Genomic DNA, 20,766 nt, shown 5'->3' on the forward strand with positions numbered 1-20,766 from the left:
AGCTCTCCCTGAAGATCACACATGCTTCATTCATAGACTGAATGCTCCATATGCGTCTTACAGGAGTCCAATGAAAGAACTAACTAAACTGTCTCTTGTGCAATGAAAGCTCTGTCACTCCATATCATCATTGGTCCTACTTTGGCTAAGCTTAGACACTGTTTTTTTGTTGCTGGAGGAGAATCCTGAGAAAGCTATTGAGTGACAGCTGCAGTATCAGCAGATACCACTTGGCATCCTTAATTTGTCCAAATAATGCTCCAGTCTTGAATTTTAAATGTTGATTTCCTGTGGGTTGTTTTTTTTTTTTTCTTCTCCTGGTTTAATGCTCTCTGAATGACAAACAGCAAACTTAAAGTACAAAGTGAACATTATCAGAAAGGCTATATGTCTCTGGTAATATAACCAGTGCTGGTTAAATATGCAGGTAAAATAAATAACTGTCTTTAAGTATTTCAAGAACTGTAAAAGCTTCCAAATAGCTTTCTTAGAACAGAATGGGCACCTAAAATTTCACCATTACTTATGTGTTTATCAGTGAATTTAGAGTCAGAAAACATACTGTTTTAATACTAGCAATGACACTTGCTTATGTCACTCTAAGTGACATAATCTTTTACCCTTATTTCACCATCAATAAAATATAGATCATAACACCTTCGTAACTACTTTACAAAGCTATTGCAAGGAGCAGATTAGAAAATATTAGCAAAAGGGTATTGCAAACTATAAAATATATACAAAGATAATGAGTTTCTCTTATTACCATTAGTAATTTGTCTTTGTTACTAATAGCATACATTTATGTAATATCAATAATTCACATGTTTATGTGAATTTGAAGCCTCTAAAAGTATATTTCAATAGGATATACCCCAGGATTTCTGAGGCAAGTTGGTAGATATGAGTGTGCTAAATAAGAGTGGAAAAGATTCCAAAAGAATAGTGTGAAGTTCTGAAGATAAATGTATCAACTCTTTAACAAAGCTAAGATTCAGTTTTGATAATAATTTTGCCTATCCCTCCTCAATCTGTGGGGATAACTGGCAGTATGCTAAGTGGGCTGACAAGTGTGTTACTAACAAAAGGCAGTGCATCTGGACCAGTAGGAGGAGGTTATCTAGAGTCACTCAGATCCTACCCTCAGGCACCTGAGAAGACAAATACAGGCAGGTATGATTTTTGCACCCAATTCTTCTGTGGAGGAAAGGTAAATTCCTTCCCTTATAAAACAAACCTGGATTGTACCTGAGTACTCATGCATCTTGAAGGAATTTTGTTCACTATAGTCATGAAGGATGGTAGAGCTGATGATCTTAAATAAATAAATATAGAGACTTCCTGTGTCTGTCTACTCTGGTGAAATGACTTTATTGGTTCTCAGAACCTGCATAGCACTTTGCATGTCTCTTGTGATATTCATCACATTCTGATGTCATTATTTTATTCAGTTTTCCATCTCTTTCATACCATTTAAATTTCAGATTATTTTGTGGCTGGAAACAATGTCTTACTCATGTTTATATTGTTTATAAGCAACTGTGGCACAGTGCCTTGAGAGAGTTGATGATTACTGAAGAAAAAAAAAGAATGAAAAATATAGACAAAATCATTGGTGTAGATTATTCTGATATAGTAATATCTTTCTGCTAAGAAATTAAGGCTATGTGCATTAGTGCTTTGAATAAAAATTTGAAAATGGGATTTTACCTTGTAGTCAAGCCAGCCTGTTAATTGCTTTTATAAAATTATTCCCTTTCTGTAATTTCAGGATAAAAATATTGACTTAGATTTGATTCCAAGTAAGTCTAAATATAAAGCCACGTATCACTTAGAAAAACTATAGACTTCCAATTTTTTAATTAAAACGATTTTAAAGGAATAAAATATGAAATTTTCATGCCAAAATAGAAAAAAGTGATGTAGAATTTCCAACACATAAAAGATGAACATACCATAAGGTCTTTCCTACAAAGAAAGGACACTATTCCAATAGTGCAGGGTTTGTTTGTTGTTTTATCCATGTATTTCCCTGCAGAAGAAAGGACTGTGACTTAGGTAAAGGGAAGAAGAAAAAGTCTAAGAGTACAAGTGTGGTATTTCCACATGAGGAAGAAAATCTGAAGTGAAACCATTAGTTTACAGATGAAATTTCTATGAGAAAGCTATTTTTCAGAAATGGAGAGGCCTCATGCTGTGTTCAGCACAATGGCAGTACTAGTTGGGGAGCCTGTGGATGAGTGTGAAGTACACAGTGGCCTGCTGTGTAATTAAAGAGGATGTTAGAAAGATTGAGAAACCCCATACTGTGTCCATGAAGAATACAGATACTTTTAGGGAGATGTGATAGAGTTATACAACTAGTCACCAGGTTTTCAAAATAAATTAAAGGGTACCTGTTAATCTTTAGAGGTTGATGACACTTATTTTTCTTTTCAGACTAAAAGTGCTGATTGATTGATTGCTGCTTGATCTGTTTTTGATATTACCTTGTTTTCTTTTTTCTTTCCAAAAGCCATATAAGTTTTTGAAGAATAACAATTTTTGATGGAACAGCTATGGTTATAGTTTTCAAGAATAAACTATCTTTAAAATAATTCAATCAAAACATGTCATTAAATTTTAAAAGCCTGTGGTCAAAATACATGGCAAAAGGAAACTGTGAGGCATTAATCCAAGCTGTGGCCGCCTTGAAAAATCAGTGTCCTTTGGTTGAGTTTCTTTTTCCTTCTCTTCTCTATTAAGGACAATGGAATTAATTTTATGAGCTTCCTGTAGGCACTGAAGAGAAGAAAGTGTAAACCATGTTAAGATTTCCAGTGAATTTTAAAAGTTACTGAAGATGGGGTTTCTTTCCACCTTCATATGTTCTTTTATGACTGTGCTTTTAAACCCTCATCCTGCATGAAACTTACCTGGCAAGCTTTTAAAAAAATGATTGTTCACCTTCCATGCATCCCCTCAACCCTGAGTTTCTAATTCAGTTACTCTAAGTCGTACCAAAGAATCCTATTTTCAAACCCCTCTCCTCTGCACCTGCTACCACCAGTTGATTCAGACATACAACCCAATTTGAGACCCACTTTTTATGAGCCTGAGTTTTCTAAGCTATTAGTTATGATTTATCTAACTGATGTCCTGCATGAATAACTTGTAGAAAATGGATTTGTTGCTTAGATACATCAAAATTTATTTCCCGAAGTATAAGAGTAAATGGATATGAATGGAATTCTCCTTTTTTTTTTTTTTTTTTTTGCTAGTAAACTAGAATTACCAAAAGAATAATTCTTTAAAAAACAAAAACCTATTCAAGGAAGCCTGGAACAGAGAGGGAGCACCATAAAGACCAAAGGTATAAGGGAAATCTAAGAGTAAAATGGTGAGACAGTCGCATGTAAATAGCAGACTCAAACGGCCAGAGATTGAATCAGGGTTGCAGGGAGGAGGATATCAGGTCACGTAGAGAACATCCATGAAAAACCAGATACAAACAAATGAAGAGGTGCAGAGAAATTCCTAAATGTCCTTGGGCTATCCCTAGTCCCTTTTCATGGTCCATAGATAGAAAGGAGTTGTGTGTTTGGGGTTCCTTTAAGACAAAAGATGTTAAGTTGTTTGTGATTTTGCTTTTTGTTCATATCCTTGGTACTGCACTTGGTATGAGTTGGCATTCAATAAATGTTTATTGAATGAATTAATAAATATAATGAAAGATAATTTTCAAGGACTAGTAACTTAACTATCTCATCTCTATTTCATAATATTTCCTACTTAAAAATTTAGTTAATGACTTGTCTCAATTTTTCCTAAAATGCTGAACTTGACTTCCAGACTTGTAGAATTCAACCAGTGGTTCTTAAATTTGCCTGTTCATTTAAACCACCTAGAAAGCTTTGAAACACACGTTAGTGTTTGAGACTAACCTCCAGATATTCTAAATTGGTTTGAGTGGAGCCCAGGGATTGGAATATTTAAAAACCAAACAAAAACCAACCAACCAACAGTGACAACAATAACAAACCCCCATCTGCCTAGGTAAATCTAATGTGCATCAGGGAATTGAATTTTCGTAGGTGTTCTTAAAATTCATCATTTATTTTTTGCTACTTGTTTCATACTACTCTAAACTAAGCTAGAGAAGTTCAAGAGTTCTTATAGTTCTATTTTCTAAGTGTATTGGTGATGGATTAAAAAAAAAACTTAATGATTTGGGAGAAATAATAGCTACAATTTACACTGCTAAGAAATGTCAGGAATATCAGTATATGCCCAAAGATGTGTTTACTTTGTTTTAACAATTTTAGCCTCCCTGGCACACTCACCTTTTACCTCTACCTATATCCCTGTTAGAGTCCATTGCCTTGGGAACTTTCTTATTTATTCCTGTTTTACTTATGATATGAGCCACACTTCTCCCAATATAAACTGCTGTTTCAGTGACAAAAAACCGAATTTTCTACTTCTACCCCTGTGTCTGCTAGCATTTGGACTTAGTGATGTTGAGGTTCCAGTGTTAACACTTCCCAGTGGCTTTTACCTATGACTGAATCTTAGCAACTCATGTTGTCTACAGTAGGAATCCTCCATCCTAATACCAGTCAATTATGACTGCAAACCCATGGTTAGTAACCCACCTCCCACCCCACCCTCATATACCAAGAGATGATTAGAATACCACATGCAGGAGATGGACCAGGTCAGTGTAAATAACAAAACAGCATAAACTTACCTAGCCAGAAAGACCATCATGATCATGAAAACAGCATAGAATGATGAATAATTATTACCTACTAAGCTCAATGTAAAGCCTTAAAATTCAAGCTAGAGTCAAGTCTACTGATATATATTAATAAAATACAAACCAAACACAAATCTACATTCAGATTTTAGAAACATTTTCTGTGTAGACACTTTTCTTAAGCCCCCAAAGTCTGCAGAAAATAAACATCCACTGTAAATATTTGCTTCTCTGATTAAAAAACAGAAGACACATGTAAATAGCACTGACACCTGCCTCGGAAAGTTGTGAGATGAGAGAAGATGGAATTTCTCTGGGATTCACATTTTGGTACTCCTGTCAAATGTAGTTAGGACAAAATGTTTCTGTTTCTTTCCTCTCTTTTTTCCTTTTCTTATGGTTTACTTATGATGAGTTGTGTGTTCCTCGACAAACTGATTTTTTTTTTAAATTGAAGCAAAATGTGTACTGCTCTTTCCAATACGTCATATTAACTTGTGGAAATGCATGCACATTGCATTTAGTATATCTAAAAGATTGCTGCTGTCATCAAATCTGTTACTTTCCTTACCATTTATGGTAAGCAGTTAATTCATCTATAGAAAATAGACTTTGCATTAACTTCTGTGGGAGCCTGTATTTTCTGTATGAACCTTTCATCATTTAGTTATTTTTTTGCAAAAAGCAAAATGTAACAGACGTTTTGGTGTAACTGCCCAGGTATTTTCAAATCACAGAGAAAGCGGGATGAATGGAAACTTGAAATCTTGCACTTAGGTCCAAATTTGGGTATATTTAAGGAAGCCCTAGTAAACCCTGTTGCCAAAAAGGATAAAGGCCGGATAACTGTAGGCATCAAAAGAAATGGAAAGCAGGTTAGAGAATCAAGAGGCACTAGACGAATAAGTAGTCACATTTTTAAAGATTCGTGTGTGAGATAAAAAATGTTCTGCTTAACAGCAGTGGTGCTATTTTTGCCATGAGAGTGTCACAAACTCCTATGACCCTGCCTCAGGCAGGGACAGAAGATGGCTCGCAAAAGGACAATGCGTGAAAGCTAGAGAGGTTGAAAGGAATTAGTTCTCAGAAAAGTGGATTTCCATATCTTTGCCATGCTTTTGTAGATATGCACATAATGCTTTATTAAAGAAACCCAGATTTTGTCTCTGCTGTTTATTAATATTGTAGGGGAAAGTGAAATCCATAAAATGAGTAAATTTCCAAGATGTGTTTTTAACACAATAACATTCAGATGAATCATGAGTAATCTTTTTTTTTTTTTTTTTTCTGAGGCGGAGTCTCGCTCTGTCGCCGGGACTGGAGTGCAGTGGCCAGATCTCAGCTCACTGCAAGTTCCGCCTCCCGGGTTTACGCCATTCTCCTGCCTCAGCCTCCCGAGTAGCTGGGACTACAGGCGCCCGCCACCTCACCCGGCTAGTTTTTTTTGTATTTTTAGTAGAGACGGGGTTTCACCGTGTTAGCCAGGATGGTCTTGATCTCCTGACCTCGTGATCCGCCCGTCTCGGCCTCCCAAAGTGCTGGGATTACAGGCTTGAGCCACCGCGCCCGGCCCCGAGTAATCTTTTTAAACTAATACATGCCCCTTTTTAAAATAAGAATTGGCAACTCATTGCCACTGATTTGGAAAAGATTTAACATTTAAGTTAAGTGGTACTTCAACCCATATTTCTAGCTTGTAGGATGCCAACCATCTCAGTAATACAATAAATTGCAGCAACATTGCATGCATTTAACCAAGCGTAAATGAAAATAATTATCCATAGTGTCCAAGCTCAAATACCCAACTAATGGTTTGAAATTATAGTTTTGAGCACCAAATTTTTATTTAATTCTCCCTTTATTAAAAGCTTTGTTTACCCTATTTTCACTGCGGTATGATTACTATATACCAAAACATAATAAAGACATGAAAACAGACTTTTACAGCTTGAAGTCTCTAGCCAATCCTTATTTTAATGCAGCAATTCACAGTGTATTCTGTAATATGAAACATTAAACCTGGCATTTTGTTGGAGCTATAAAATTTTAAAACTCACCTATAAATAGTTATTTACGAAGAGTAAGTGACATCTGAAATTATTTCTCAATGAGAGTTTTGGGAGGCCTAGAGCCTCTCCTCTTTCTTCTCGCTCAGTTCCAATTTTATTTTAAATCAACTTTCCCACTTATTCTCAAATCTTTATGCTCACACTTGCTGCTTTCTCTTCATACCACATGCCAGGGTTATGACAGTGCTAGCCAGGCCACAGGCTTCGCAGGCCAAGCTGTGTACAAAGGCAGCACCATGTTTGATTCATGTCAATACTCCGTGCCCCAGCACAGTGCCTGAAATGTAGAAGCAATTCAACCAGAGAAAGAACCTAAACTGTATGTACTGAATTTCTCAATTCAAGAAATTTTTTGGAGGAAATTTTTATTGTGCTCATGAATAATGATTTCCAGTGTAGATTTTAAAATCAAATCGGATTATGTTTCATGACACTTTACTGTGATTTATGTATTCACATGGATAAATTTGAAGGAAAGACATGATATAGGGGAAGTAAAAAAAAAAAAAAAGCATGTTGTAGTTCTATGCTACCATATTTGATTTTATAATATTATCTAGCAAAATATATACCTTATACAAATAGAAGTAAAATGAGTCTAGGCAATAAATTTAAATGTATGTTATTTCCTATTAGGTACTAATGGACCATACTTTTTTCTTCCCCTGAGGGAAGGACTCTGATGTCCTACTGAGGTGAAACTCATTAAATCTCATCCATGTAGAATGTGGAATTTAAAAGATTTAAATCCATGTAGAATTTAAAATATTTCAGAAACTCTGCTCATTCATTGTAAAACCCACCTTTTGTCAATAATTTTTTAGCCTACTCTATAATAATAATAGTTAACTCTATTTTATCATTTCATGGACCACAGATATGTTCTGGATAAAAGTAACTAAAGTGATCTGCAGGTATTTAAGCATGGTCTGCTCTCAAGGCTCTGTCTTTTGCCCTGAGATTATCTAATAATGCTAATGTTGACATTTTACCCCAGGTATTTATAAAGGAAAAATAAATTTACTACTCTTAAGCCCACGTTTACTAGTTAAGAAAAATAAAAAGTAAATTTAAATTGAATATCTAATTAAATAGTATCTTACTTTGTTCATCTCAGCTGGAGAGTAACAAGTATATGTAAATTGTTTTAAAATTTACTAAGCACTCTTTATTACATTATCCCATGTGATTCTTATAATAACTGCTTGAAGTAAAAAAGCCAGAGTTCTCTTTTGTACATTGGTGAGTGATAGAATCCGAATTTATATCCAGGTCTACAGACTCTATACCTGGTATTCTGAGTAGAGGTAGAAAAAGTACCTGTTGAAGGAAGAGTCTGCTAGGCTACCCTGCATATCTCCCTAGAGTCTCCCAGCCTAATTTGAGACCTCTCTCATGTCTTCCTTTGGATGTGATCTCAGGTAGGCTAGCATGGCTTTCATAGAGACTAGGGTTTAAAACTTCATCGTGTTGCAAGGCACTGACTGTTTTTTGCTTGAGGACTGTCTCACATAACTGAATAGGTCCTTTCTCCACTGGCAGGGGAATAATTTGGAAACTCTTTAAGGTCCCTTACGTGTATTAAAGGTTTGGATGTGAATTGAGAGTAGCCATGGCTCTCAAAGTTTAGGGATTAAACACAGGGAGAAAAGCTACTCTTCTCTAATATTCTTGTGAACGCTCAGCTGTATCACTGCTTCTGTTTTTCCATATAGGGTTATCAGTCATCTATGTACTCGCCTTACTGTGTGTGTTTTAATAATAATGATTAGAACAAAGGTGTATGGAGTTGCCTAATATGCACCAGACCCCACACAATAGCATTTTTACATGCATTATCTCGTCAGTCCTTAGAACAAATGAGGTTGATATTTTTAAATACCCATTTATGGGTAAAGAACTTAAGTGTCAAATTAAGTAGCCCAAGTTCACTGAGTTACTAAGTAGCCCAGCTGGGATTCAAATCTAGCTCTTCTTGGCCACAAGGCTCTATTCTTTTCATGTCGCCTTTGCATTTGACATATCCTGAGATTAGTTTTGCAGTTCTTCTATTGATCCCAAATTCTTTCCATTTAGAGATCAAAAGTTGCTGCTATCAGTTATGCTTAGTCTGGAATATATAACTCTATTTTACAGGATGATACCAAATAATGTTTGTTTAAGTAAATGATCTTTGAAAGACTCATGCAGTCAGGAAGAATTGGGATAAATTAGGGCAAGAGAAAATATTTAAAATTGTTGGTGTTTTACAGTCATTGTACTGCAGAGGGGAGGGGGAGAAAAATACAAGAAAAAATATGATTAAATTTATCTGGTTGATAAACACTCCATTTTAAATGTTTATGCTCAAATGCAAACAACATGAATAACATTGCAACCTGTAGAGCATCCATGGTGAATGGAAGATGGAGCTCTATTTTGCAATAGTTCTGAAGCCCTACATCCAGATTATGGGACAAACTGCACTCTGCAAGTAGCTGGTTGTCAGCAAGAGCTTCTCATTGAAAAACTACATCAATCAAAGCAAGCTTCCTGAGTCCAAAGTGCTGAAGATATCAAAATCATTAAACAGTTATGCAAATGTAAAAGCAATATCTCACCTCATTAGTACTAAATATGTTGTTTATTCTTTCCCCAAGTAAAATGTTTAGAAGCCTGCATAATGAGGGTCTCGTTGACAGAGGTGTGGAATTATGAAGCTGCTAAATCCAGCGCAAAGACAGAGTGATAAAATGGATTGGATTTTGCAAGAGCTGTGCTTAGAGCAAACTTGGGTGGCTGGATTCCACATTAGCACATTGTTTTGACATTCATGTACTCAGAGATTTGATTTCATGGATTAGGGGGAGGTGGTTATGGCATTTGGGTGGAGAAAAGAGTGTGCAGGCTGAAGTCAAAAGCTATGGCTATAGGCAGAGAAGAAAGCTGGATGAGTTCTTAAAGCAATATCCTATTTTCTAATGAGGGTACTTGCATAACAAACGCCATGCAAATGGTCTAGAGGCATAATTAAAGCCGATGGTCAGTGATGGAACCAAATTAAACTTGGAAATGTTTACTTGTCTGGAGTAATCTTTGTACAAATGTGTGATAAAGATAAATGTCTGTCTTTTGAACTCTATCCTCCAGTGTACACCAGCATCTAGAAGGCAGCTTAAGGTTTGTAGTGAAATGTGCTATTGGCTACTAGTGTGTGATTCTTAATATGTCAATGGGCTGGAATTTATTTCTCATGAGTTCATGAGTCTTCAGTGTCTTAGTTGGAATTGCCATGCTGCCATATATTTCATACAATTAGCTACCTTAGTTCATAATGCTGATGAAGTGCTAGTCCAACCTCAACCACGGGAATGTCGATAAGAAAAAGAGTATAACAGACTGTTAGACTGTAGGCTCCCTGAGTGCAGCAGCCTTGACTGATTCTTCCCTGACTTGGCACAAGGAATAGCACCTAGCCTGTACTCTACAAATAAGTGCAGAAGTGTCTGAAAGAAAGGCGGTTTTTTCAGTTCTTCTTCATGTCCACTAACCTTCTTCAAGATGCTGATTGGACTTACAGGCATTGCTGAGAAGATTCCTTAGGAGGCTGTGTGAAAGCAAGCAAGGATGGGAAACACTTGTTCTGCTCAGCCAGGTTTCACCTTGTGACCTCTACCCTAGATTCTAGTGCCATCCACATAGTTGTGTGTGTCATACTCAAAGAAAGAAAAAGAAAGAAATGTTAGGTGCAATAACGTCATTGATGATTTATGTTTCAAAATATAATTTTCATCTTTAAGTTACTGCTATGTTTTACTGATGATCACCCCTTCTTACTCGATGGCTCTTTGGAGATCAGTAAGGAGATGATTGAGGAGGAATTTGTCTTCATGGACTATTGAATTTTGTAAGTTTTTTAAATGGAAAATTCCCTTCATCTGGGTGCTAACTTTCTAGTCAGTAGGGCAACTGATCACCTATTTATTCAAATGCCTTTGATGTGCACTAGAGAACATGAGTACAAAGGACCTAACAAACATCTGGACAAGTGCATCAGTAAAGTTGTTATAGTAAAAAGCGCATCTGAAACAAAAAAAAAAAAAAGGAAGTGAGTTTGAAAAAAGCTGAACTTTTCTTTGGGTGGTGAAGAAAATAACATGTTATACTGGGGGAAAGGGTTTGGAATGAGACAAAATTGTGTTCAAATTTTGGTCTACTATCTAATAGTTACGTAAAAAGTTTCATTAATCAAACTGAGTCTCAGTTTCTGCCTCTTTAAAATGATAATCCTTATATTAGTCATTAGGTTGTTATAAGAATTCAATGAACATCAAAGTCCTTAGCAAAATAATACTGATTGCCATAATTTAGTTCATTGTTATATCAGAGTTTTAAGTGAACATTCAGACTGCTTCAGTATGCATATTTGGGTGTCTCATTTATTTACTTATTTTCAATTTTGTTAGGTGGTTCCACTGTCAAGGCCTCTGAACATGTTTCCATAGCAAATACTATTCTAAAAATATAGAAAAGTAGTAGGCTGTTTCATGCATTTTAATACATTGACATTCCATGTTTTTTGCCTAATGAAGCAAATATTCAAAAATAGGCGTGAGGGAAGAGACAGAAAGAGCGAGCAAGAGCACACTCTATTCTTTGGGTATGTGTGTGTGTGTGTGTATAAATGTGTGTATAAATATATAAATATATATGATCAATCTTGATTATATTACAAACACATTCCCTATTATTGTCAGTGATTCTTTTTCTCATAATATGCATTTCTCTGTGGTTGTTTCTCATTCTGTAGAAAAATAATAACCTTAGGCAAGTGTTTTACCTTTGTGGGCCTTAGTTTCATTATCTGAGAAGTGCACAGAGACTGCATGGAGCAATCCCTTCCACTTCTAGAAGAAAAACATATATCCCACTTTCATAAGGTCAACGATGTTTAAGTTCCTGTTAAACATGCAGATGTTTGAATAATCCCTAGAACTGATATTAATTTCCTATTTCTAAAATTAAAGGGAAGACTTTAGTTGCCATAACAAGCAGAACAATCCAATATGATGCTCAGTACTCCCTAATAAATATTTAACAGTACTAATTTCCTTATAAAGAATAATCTGGAATTACAGGTACCCCTGGTTATAAAAAATTTTACAATTTAAACTAAAAAATTAAGTGACTATTATTATTTAAACTGAATTTTTGCTATCTCAGCTGAACCCTTGTACTGAGTGATAGTGGTCACATTTGTATTAGCCTAGCCCTGCAAGATGCCACAGCCAGGGTTCTCCACATTTCTGTATGTTATTTCAACTCCCTGTATCCATCATCAGAGCCTTTTCCTTTGCTTACTAAAAATGTATAAAAGGTAATCTTTCCATATATGTCTACAACTATCATGGATGACCTTCTGTAACTCCAGAGATTTTGCCTAGTATTTGGATTAGGGATATAGATTTAGTTTGGCTCCTGGAAACTGTGGGTTGGTTGCCAAATCACAAAAGAAAGGCATACCTCCCAAAAAAGCCAGTGTTGAAGAACATGGGGAGTGGGTAGACAGTTTCTGCTCCCAAAATCGTAGAATTAGGGAACATTTGATTATCCTTAGATATATACTTTATCAAATAAATGTACAGTTGACAAGAACACAGATAAACACGATCACCTTGAAAATTCAAATAAATTCCAATCATTAATATTGAAGATAATTGGATTGCAATGATGAATAAATCTAAAGAAATAATGTGTTAGTCAGAAATGCAGATCAAACAAAAAAGGACAAAGGAAGGTCACCAAGGCAGATATCGGCAAAGCTCATCTAAGCACTGTCTCAAGAAAAGTAAATATTGATTCTTAGACTTTTAGTATAGTTCCATAGCAAGTCCCTCCTGATGCTCTATTAGAGGAGGTAAGAAGATATGATCTCCATTGAGGTTTATCTCCTCCTCCACTCAAACTACCATAACTACAAGATATCCTCCCTAATTTCCATTCAGCCTGAAGAATCCAGTTGCCTCAGAAGGATTATGGCAATGAGAATGCAAATAAAAATTTTCTAGGCAATACTCAATTTTAAATTTCAAAGCATATGTTTGAAACACAAGACAAAGTCTTTGATTTCCTCAGAGAACAGAGGTGGCCCTGTGCGAAACAATAACCATAGAAGAATAAATATCACCTGAGTATTTTTTTAAAAATACATTTAGACTAGATGAAGAATCCATGGGCTAAGGTTGGAGTATATGAGAGAAGAAGCAATACACCAGTGTGTATATCAGGAAAGTGTTTGCTCTCCATTCCCAGACCCAGTTTGGGAGGGCCACAGAATGCTATTTTTTAAGGTAATCCTTGCTGCAGCAGCCAAATTTGGAGGCACAATACAATATATTTTATTTCTTATGCAATAATCCAAGGAAGTGGGTCTGATTGGTGGACAGCTTTTTTCTATGTGGTGACTCAGGTTCTCAGGCTCCTTCCATTTTGGGACTCTTCAGTTCTCTAGAGCCTTTGAATCCAGTAGCTAAAAGGGAAAACAGAAATTGAAAAATTCTTATCGGCTTCTTATAAATCCTGGCATAGAAATGAGATACATCATTTCTATTAATATTCAATTGACAAGAATTAGTCACATACCCTCAACTAGATGTAAAAGGGGACTTGGAAACTCAGTCCCCAATTATATAGCCTCATCTCACCAATAATTCCAAACTATGGCAAGAAAACCATGATATTTTGGTGGACAGCAGGCATCTCTACCACTAATGACCATGTAGGTTTGAGCCCTCAGACAAAGTCAACACGTACCCATTTTCCATCTGTGGCTCTGGAAGGTGATGATATTTGGGAATATTCCCCATATTAAATGAGGTTGTAGCGGTCAAAATGAAATGGCAATGTAGCTTATCTAGGGAAAGCAGTTCAAAGATATCCCCTTCCCACCAGCATCCTCCTCTGAAGTTTCCTGTGCTTCAGAGTGACATGGAGAGCATGCAAAATTTTTCCTGTGTACCTACCAACCCTCCTCCAGAGAGGCACAAATGTAATGGAAAGAATGATGACAAGGTCCTGGATATAAGATGAAAGGAAGCCAGGGAATTCTGCCAGTAGCCATTCAAAGGGAACAAGTGGGAATGGGGCCATTTCAGCAGATGCCAGCAATGTAGAAAATGATGACCAAGGACCAGATAAGTCAACTTCCTTAGGTTTAGAAATAAGCAAAAAAAGGTTTAGAAATGGGTGTAGCACACCAACATGGCACATTTATATGTATGTAACAAACCTGCACATTGTGCACATGTACCCTAGAACTTAAAGTATAATAATAATAATAATAAAAGAAATAAGCAAAAGAAAAAAGAAAAGGAGAATAATTTTGGATCATTCTAAGTCTACCTTCAATTGAGTATATTTACTCTGAATTGTCAGAAATGGATTCTGCTACCAGGCATAATGAGACTCAAGCTAGAAATTAAGGACAATTAAATAAAGTTACTTTTTTGAGGAACATATGCAAGATTATAGTTTGAGATTTAGTGACTAAACTATTTTATTAGTGTGGTTGCATACACCCCAAGAAATTTTCATTTTTAATGTTCTTACCAAGCTTCACTGTCTACTCTGAATATATACAGTGGTCGGGATATACATAGTGTATTATTTATCATGTAAAGTTTCATGTAACACAAGTTATCATATTTATGTTTACATACTTATAGTTATATTTCTCTGTGTAAAATAGTTAAATAACCACATTTTAAAAGATATTTAAGTCAATTTATGTCCAGTGGTGTTCTGTAGTCTGAAGATAAAGCAATGAGTTACACAGACAAAAGCCTCTGCCATCAAGGAATTTACCTTCTAATAAATAAGCAGAATTTGCATTCTAATAAATAAGAAAGTTGACAAAGTAAGTAAAATATAGAGTTACATCATATGGTGATAAGGGCTATAGAAAAAAATATAAAGCAGAGAACGCAAGAGGTAATGGGGTCAGGGTAGGGAGACATTGAATTTTATTTAATCTATGTAATTTTTATTTTATTATAAATAGACAAATTATAATTGTATATATTTACGAGGTACAAAGTGATGTTACGATATATGAATATAAATGTGGAATGAATAAATCAAACTAATTCATATGTATTCATCACCTCACATACTTTTTTTGTGGTGAGAACATTTGAAATTTACTCTCTTAACAATATTTAAACATACAATACATTATTATTAACTATAGTCACCATGCTGTGCAATAGATCTGAAAAACCTCATTCATCTTATCTAACTGAAACTTTGTCCCCTTTGACCCCATCTCCCCAACCCTAACCCCTGGCCTCTGGTAACCACCATTCTACTCACTATTTTTGTGTTCAATTGTTCTGAATTTCACATACAAGTGAGATTGTGTGGTGTTTGTCCTCCTGTGCCTGGCTTATTTCACTTAGCATAATGTCCTCCAGGTTTATCTATATTGTCACAAATGACAAAATTTCCTCCCTCTTTTTTAAAGTGGAATAATATTTTATTGTGTATGCATACCATATTTTTTTAAACCATGCATCTGTTGATAGACACAGGCTTATTCCATATGAGATTATTGAGAATGCAGATATCTCTTCAACATACAGGTTTCAAATCCTTAGTTTTTAGAGGTACCTCTATACAGTTTTCCGTAAATGGTTGTACTAATTTGCATTCCACCAACAGTACCCAAGAATTCCCTTGTCTTGATGGGATCTGATTAAACTAAAGAGCTTCTGCACAGCAAAAGAAACTATCATCAGAGTGAACAGGCAACCTACAGAATGAGAGAAAAAATTTTAATATACCCACCTGACAAAGGTCTAATATCCAGAATTTACAAGGAAATTAAATTTACAAGAAAAAAACCATCAAAAAGTGGATAAAGGATATGAATAGACACTTCTCAAAAGAAGACATTTATGTAGCCAAGAAACATTTAAAAAACGCTCAGCAACACTGATCATCAGAGAAATGCAAATCAATACCATAATGAGATACCATCTCAAACTAATCAGAATGGTGATTATTAAAAAGTCAGGAAATAACAGATACTGGTGAGGCCATGGATAATTAGAATTGCTTTTACACTGTTGGCAGGAATGTAAATTATTTCGACAATTGTGGAAGATAGTATGGCGATTCCTCAAGGATCTAGAACCAGAAATACCATTTGACCCAGCAATCCCATTACTGGGGATATACCCAAAGGAACATAAATCATTCTACTATAAAGACACATGCCCAAGTGTGTTTACTGCAGCACTATTTACAAATAGCAAAGACGTGGAACCAACCCAAATACCCATCAATGATATACTGGATAAAGAAAATGTGGTACACATACACCATGGAATACTGTGCAGCCATTAAAAACGATTAAGATCATGTCCTTTGCAGGCACATGGATGAAGCTGGAAGCCATCATCCTCAGCACACTAGCACAGGAACAGAAAACCAAATACTGCACATTCTCACTCATAAATGGGAGTTGAACAATGAGAACACATGGACACACAGAGGGGAATAACACACCGAGGCATGTTAGGGGATGGGGCGGGGGGTGAGAGGAGGGAACTTAGAAGATGGGTCAATAGGTGCAGCAAACCACCATGACACACATATACCTATGTAACAAACCTGCATGTTCTGCACATGTATCCCTTTTTTTTAAGAAATAATAAAAGAATTCCCTTGTCTCCATGTCCTTACCAACACTTGTTATCTTTTGTCATTTTGATAACAGCCACTCTGACAAGTGTAAGGTGATAGCTCATTGTGGTTATAATTTTCATTTCACTAATTATTAGTGATGGTGAGCATTTTTTCATCTATCTGTTGGCCATTTGTATGTCTTCCTTCTGAGAAATATCTATTCATGTTCTTTGCCCAAATTTTAATTGGGTTATTTGTTTTCTTATTATTGAATTGTTTAAGTACCTTATATATTTTGGACATTAATCATTCATCAGATATATGGCTTGCAAATATTTTCTACCATTCCTAGATTGTCTACTAATTTTTTCCTTTGCTGTGCAGAAGCTTTTTTGCTTTTGTTTATTTTTTCATATTATTGTTTATTATTTCACATTTGTTTATTTTTTCTCATTGTTGACTGAACTTTTGGGGTCAGATTCCAAAAAAAAAATCATTGCCCAGACCTATGTCATGTAACATTTTCTCTATGATTTTTTCTAGTAGTTTTAAAGTTTCAGGTCTAACACTTACGTTTTTAATCAATTTTGAGTTAATTTTTGTATGTTGTGTAAGATAAGAGTCTAATTTCATTCTTCTACCAGTCTATATCCAATTTTGCCAGCACCTTTTATTGAAAAGACTTTCCTTTTTCCATCTTGTGTTCTTGACACTTTTGTCAAAAATCAATTGATTGTAAATGTGTTGGTTCATTTCTGGACTCTCTATTCTGTTCCATTATTCAGTGTGTCTATGTGCATGCCCATATTATGCTGGTTTAATTATTATAGCTTTTTAATATAGTTTGAAATCAGGTAGAATGATGCCTTCATCTTCGTATTTTTTTGTTTAAGATTGGCTTGTCTATTCAGGGGTGTGTGTGTGTGTGTGTGAGATTCCATCTGAAATTTAAGATTCTTTTTTCTACTTCTGAGAAAAATGACATTGAAATTTTATAGGGATTGCATTGAACCTGTAGATTGCTTTGTGTAGTATGGAAATTTTAACAATGTTAATTATTCCAACTCATAAACATGGAATATCTTTCCATTTCTTGTGTCTTCTTTCATTTCTTTCATCAATGTTTTAGAGGTTTTAGTGGACCAGTCTTTTACCTCTGATGTGGTTTGATTTTGTGTCCCACCCAAATCTCATGTCAAGTTGTAATCCCTAGAATTAGAGGAGGGGCCTGATGGGAGGTGACTGGATCATGGGGGTAGTTTCTAGTGGTTTAGCACCATCCCCAGTGCTGTTTGTTTAAAAGTGTGTAGCACCTCCCCTATCTCTCTTTTTCCCTGGCTCTGGTCATGTGAAGACTTGCTTTGCTTCCCCTTTGCCTTCTACCATGATTTTAAGTTTCTTGAGGCCTCCCCAACTATGCTCCCTGTACAGCCTGCAGAACTGTGAGTCAATTAAACCTTTCTTCATAAATTACCCAGTCTCAGTCTCAGGTAAACCTTTCTTCTTCATAAATTACCCAGGCAGCATGAGAAAAAATTAATACAACCTCATTTGTTAAGCTTATTCTAAGAATTTTTTTGGTAGCTATTGTAAGTGGAATTGTTTTCTTGATTTCGGTTTCAAATAGTTTGTTGTTAGTGTATTAAAATACTACTAATTCTTGTCTGTTAGTTTTTATCCTGCAAACTTACTGTATTCGTTTATTGGTTCTAGCAGTTTTATGGTGGAATCTTTAGGATTATCTACATGTAAAATCATGTCATCAGAAAACAGAGACAATTTCACTGCTTTCTTTTCTATTTGGATGTATTTTATTTCTTTCTCTTGCCTGATTATTCTGACAAGGACTTCCAGTACTGTGTTGAATAGAAGTGGCAAGAGTGGACATCTTTGTCATCAGTGTTAAGCATAATGTTAGTCATGGACTGTCATATACAGCTTTAAATGAGTTGAGGTACATTCCTTCTATATGTAATTTGTTGAGAGTTTATTATGAAAAAATATTTAATTTTTTCAAATGGTTTTTCTGTATCTAAATGAGATAATCATATCATTTTTGTCCTTCATTCAGTTAATGTGATGTGTCACAGTTACTGATTTATATATGCTGAACTATCCTTGCTTCCCCAGTATAAATCCTGCTTGATCATGGTGAATGATCCTTTTAATGTAAGACTGAATTAAATTTGCTAATATTTTTATTGAGTATTTTTGCAACTGTAATTCATCAGGGATATTGGCATGTAATTTTCTTTTCTTTTCATGTCCCTGTCTGGCTTTGACATCAGGGAATGTGGCCTCATGTAATGAGTTTGGAAGTATTCTTTCCTCTTTTACGTTTTGAAATAATTTGAGACGGATTGATACTAGTTCTGAAATATTTGGTAGAATTATTCAGTTAAGCTATTAAGTCCTAGGCTTTTCTTTCATGGAAGACTTTTTATTACATATTCAATCTCCCTACTCATTGTTGGACTATTTAAATTTTCTATTTGTTTATAATTTAGTCTTCATAGGTTCTTTCTAAAAAGTTTTCCACTTCTTGTGGGTTATCCAATTTGTTCACAGTGATCTTTTATGATCATTTGTATTTCTGTGGTATCAATCTTCAGGGTCACAGGGTGTATTTCCTGGCTGAGCATTACTGCTATTTGTGTTTTTCAGTTGGGCAAGCCTGCAAGCTGTGCTTGCAGAAGTTAAGCACTCTGAGGCTAGGCAGAGTCACTGCTCAAAACATGGGTCCAAAGGCTATACTCTGTAGCAATGCATATTTGAAGCTTTCCTCCTTGCCTGAGTGGGGCTTTGAAATGGGCTTTCAGTCTGGGTCAGGCCACTGTTTGAACTCAGAGGTTGGGCAGGTCTAGTCCCTAAGCTCTGCAGAAATGCATGTAACAGGACTCTCCCTTCCTGGGTGGGGCCTTGGAATAGGCTTTGGAACTGGGCCAAGCTACTGCTTGGTCTAGGCAGGACTCACTCCTGTGCTCTACAGAAAGGCATTAAGGTGTCTCCTAGCTTGGGTGGAGCTTTGGGGTGGGCTCCGAGTCTGGGCCAGGCTGCTGATTGGACTCCCAGGCCAGGCACTAGCCCCTGTGCTCTACAGAAATGTGTTGTGACTGTGTCTCCTTGCCTGGGTGGGGATCTGCTGTAAGCTCTGACACTAGGTGTGGAGGCTGGCTGCCTAGAGCTCTAGCCAGGTTGAACGTTCTGCTATACTTCTGGGAGCCACCAGCTTGGCTTTGGGGATGAGCTCTGCTGTTGGCTGGGATGGCATCACTGGCGGAAACAAAGGGCTATCATCAAGATCCTTGAGCCTCCTTTTTGTGTTTCTATCTGATCCCAGGTAGTCTAGTCCCATTGTTACACCCAGTGTTCCCTTTGAGGTGAGATGGGGATGAGCTCCCTGATAAGTGTCCCTGAATACTGAGAAGCTGGATGACTACCTCTAGAGCTCTTTACTCACTATGGAAACTGTTGATTCAGGGGATCTTCCGTATGTGTTGTGTTGTCTTAAAGGAGGGAAATGATGATGTAGTCAAAGTGAAATCATTCCTCTTATCTTATGATATAATTTTATTTAGTTCTATGGTTTACAGTCAGTCTTAGTCCTAAGTTTTTGGGTTTTCACAAAGTTCTTTTCATCTGAGGATAATTGCTAACTGAAATATCTGTGGGAGAAAGTGAAGCCTGGGACCTCAGATTCACTCATCTTGCTGATGTGACTCCTCTGATGTTGCATTTTAAACAGGGATGTGAATAAAGCTTCACTGAGAAGTCCAAAAAGAGCTGAGGGAGCAAGATGTAAAGATAAAAGAGGAAAAGTACCCTGGATAGAGTGAGCATGTCTGGTGTGTTTGAGGAAGAGTGTGGGGTCAGGGTAGCCCAAGCAAAGTGCATGAGGCAGATAGCAGGAGGTGAGTTCAGACAGATTGTGTGGAGTAGAGTAAATATTATCAACCCTTGAAGAGAACTGAAGAGAATTAATTGGCCTTCAAATTATCTTCATTAGGCTTATGAATGTATTTAATGTGAATCTGTCTCAGAAGATAGTCCTCCTCAAGCTGTAGTCAAAATCAGTTTTCTGAGGCTGCACGGATGTTGCAGATGTTATATTACAGTGCATTTTGCATGGTGCCATCAGCCTGTGAAGACCCTGGAAGCCCTCTGGCTGTGGCTATTCCCTCTCCTGTTGAATGGCCGTGCACACAGCATATGCCAATTGGGCCACCCTCTCAATGGCCAGCCCAGTCCCTCCTCTTCAACGCATAGTGTAGGGAAAAAGTGCAACCCGCATAT

General features: G+C 36.3%; 1 long non-coding RNA gene across 1 annotated transcript in view; it reads left to right on the forward strand.

Moving 5' to 3' along the window:
- Positions 1–20,502, forward strand: part of LOC117078918 — a 62,428-nt gene extending 41,926 nt beyond the window's left edge. The window contains exon 3 of the long non-coding RNA XR_004435197.1: positions 20,219–20,502. This is a non-coding gene — a long non-coding RNA (uncharacterized LOC117078918). The remainder of the gene's footprint in view (positions 1–20,218) is intronic.
- The last annotated feature ends 264 nt before the right edge of the window (positions 20,503–20,766 follow it).

The sequence above is a fragment of the Trachypithecus francoisi genome, unplaced genomic scaffold (genome assembly GCF_009764315.1).
Source record: "Trachypithecus francoisi isolate TF-2019V2 unplaced genomic scaffold, Tfra_2.0 Lachesis_group7, whole genome shotgun sequence".
Classification (NCBI taxonomy): Eukaryota; Metazoa; Chordata; class Mammalia; order Primates; family Cercopithecidae; genus Trachypithecus; species Trachypithecus francoisi.